This window comes from Danio rerio, chromosome 14 (assembly GCF_049306965.1).
Source record: "Danio rerio strain Tuebingen ecotype United States chromosome 14, GRCz12tu, whole genome shotgun sequence".
Lineage (NCBI taxonomy): Eukaryota > Metazoa > Chordata > Actinopteri > Cypriniformes > Danionidae > Danio > Danio rerio.
The window spans coordinates 58,044,800-58,047,500 of record NC_133189.1 but is presented as its reverse complement, the minus strand read 5'-3'; positions in this window follow the sequence as shown (position 1 = coordinate 58,047,500).

Below are 2,701 nucleotides of genomic sequence, written 5' to 3'. Positions count from 1 at the left end.
TGATTTATTTTCTATTTGCCATGATGACAGTAAATAATATTAGACTATTAAACCGAAATAAAACACATAAGACTTTATTCATAAGAACAAATATTTACATCACCAAGAAGTCTTATTGTAAACATGTTAAAACTTAATTTTTCATTAGTTGTACGCATTGCTCAGATCTTCATTTGCTCAACTACAGAGGGGATTTATTTCCATATTAGATGTTTTTTAACGCTCAGATTACAGACTTCCAATAGTTGGATCTCCAATAGTCGTATCTGTTGTGAACAGATCTAGTCACAACAAACATCAGTGGAAAGATAATTGTTTCAGTGTTTTTTCAAGTAAACAAATCTCACTTTCAAAAATTTAGGGTCCAGGTCACATATTTTCTTTTTCTTTTTTTTTAAACCTAAAAATGTATCATTATAATAATAATAATAATAATAATAATAATAATAATAATAATTATTATTATTATTATTATTATTATTATTATTATTATTAATATTATTATTGTTTTTATCATTATTATTATTATTATTATTATTATTAATAAAAATAATAATAATAATATTAATAATAATAGTATAATAATAATAATTATTATTATTATTCATATAATCATAATAATTTTTTATCTGTGTACTTTATTGTTTTGTAAAAATTACTTTGCCTTCATAGACTATAATAAAATATCATAACCTTTCCTCAAAATGACTTCCAAAATAACTTATTTACTCCTGGTAACATGGAACTCCTTTAGGGCGGAGCTATCAGCCATTTAGGGTGGGCTTATCATTTTTTTTTTAGGGCGGAGCTCTCAGCCATTTAGGGTGGGCTTATCATTTTTTAGGGCAGGGCTATCAGCCATTTAGGGTGGGCTTATCATTTTTTAGGGCAGGGCTATCAGCCATTTAGGGTGGGCTTATCATTTTTTAGGGCGGAGCAATCAGTCATTAAGGGTGGGCTTATCATTTTTTTAGGGCGGAGCTCTCAGCCATTTAGGGTGGGCTTATCATTTTTAGGGCAGAGCAATCAGCCATTTAGGGTGGGCTTATAATTTTTTAGGGCGGAGCAATCAGCCATTTAGGGTGGGCTTATCATTTTTTTTAGGGCGGAGCTCTCAGCCATTTAGGGTGGGCTTATCATTTTTTAGGGCAGGGCTATCAGCCATTTAGGGTGGGCTTATCATTTTTTAGGGCGGAGCAATCAGTCATTAAGGGTGGGCTTATCATTTTTTAGGGCGGAGCTCTCAGCCATTTAGGGTGGGCTTATCATTTTTAGGGCGGAGCAATCAGCCATTTAGGGTGGGCTTATAATTTTTTAGGGCGGAGCAATCAGCCATTTAGGGTGGGCTTATCATTTTTTTTAGGGCGGAGCTCTCAGCCATTTAGGGTGGGCTTATCATTTTTTAGGGCAGGGCTATCAGCCATTTAGGGTGGGCTTATCATTTTTTAGGGCAGGGCTATCAGCCATTTAGGGTGGGCTTATAATTTTTTTAAGGGCAGGGCTATCAGCCATTTAGGGTGGGCTTATCATTTTATAGGGCGGAGCTATCAGCCATTTAGGGTGGGCTTATCATTTTATAGGGCAGGGCTATCAGCCATTTAGGGCAGGATTATGAGCGCGTGTCCTCCTCTGCCTTGATCCATATCTCAGTCATCTTTCATTTTATTAGCCACACCCATCTTACAACAATCCAAATAGTTCCCAAAGGATGAAATCCTGCACCGGCCTACATCATTTCTTATTCCGGGATGATTTCAAGTGAATGTACATGCTGATAGCAGGAAAAGGACAATCTTAACTTCCATTACACATCCACCTTAAAGCTCTTCAGATTGTGGTCAGTCATCTGAAGTAATTGGCAGCCATGCAGGATTTTTCTCAGATCTCAGATCAGTTTCTTCAGACGTTTAAACACACCTAAGGATCTGATCTGACCCCAGATCAGCTGACAGGAATGATGGATCTCTTGCACCTGCAGCCGCTGAAACCCGAGTCTCAGCCTGAGCTCGTGCAGTCAGTGCGGATCTTCTGGAGATCTGCTGTATGGAGGATTTATGCTCCTCTGACCTGCTGGAGGATCTGCTGCTGCTGCTGCTGCTGGACATGAGTTACACTGCACTGTCAACATGACATCATCAACACACTGCAAGAGCAGGCTGCAATCACACACACACAGACACACATAGAAGTTCATGCATGCACGCATGCACACACACACACACACACATACACAAAGACAAATGTTTGTAATACAACTCTGATAAATTTAAGACACATTAGGACATTAGAACACCAGTCATCTAATCTATTGATTAAAGTTTTGGATATAGTTTTTAAAAAATCATTATTACAGTAATTATTTAATCTTATAATAGTTGCAATAATTTAAAGTACAAATGATAAAACCTCTAAAATCAATATACCTATATTAACAATTGCAGACGTTTAAATTACATACATAAAATACATATATATATATATATATATATATATAGTTGAAGTCAGAATTATTAGCCCCCCTGTATTTTTAGACTGCCTGTTTATTTTTTTTCCCCCAATTTCTGTTTAATGAAGAGCAGATTTTTTCAACACATTTCTAAACATAACAGTTTTAATAACTCATCTCTAATAACTGATTTGTTTTCTCTTTGTCATGATGAAAGTAAATAATATTTTACTAGATATTTTTCAAGACACTTCT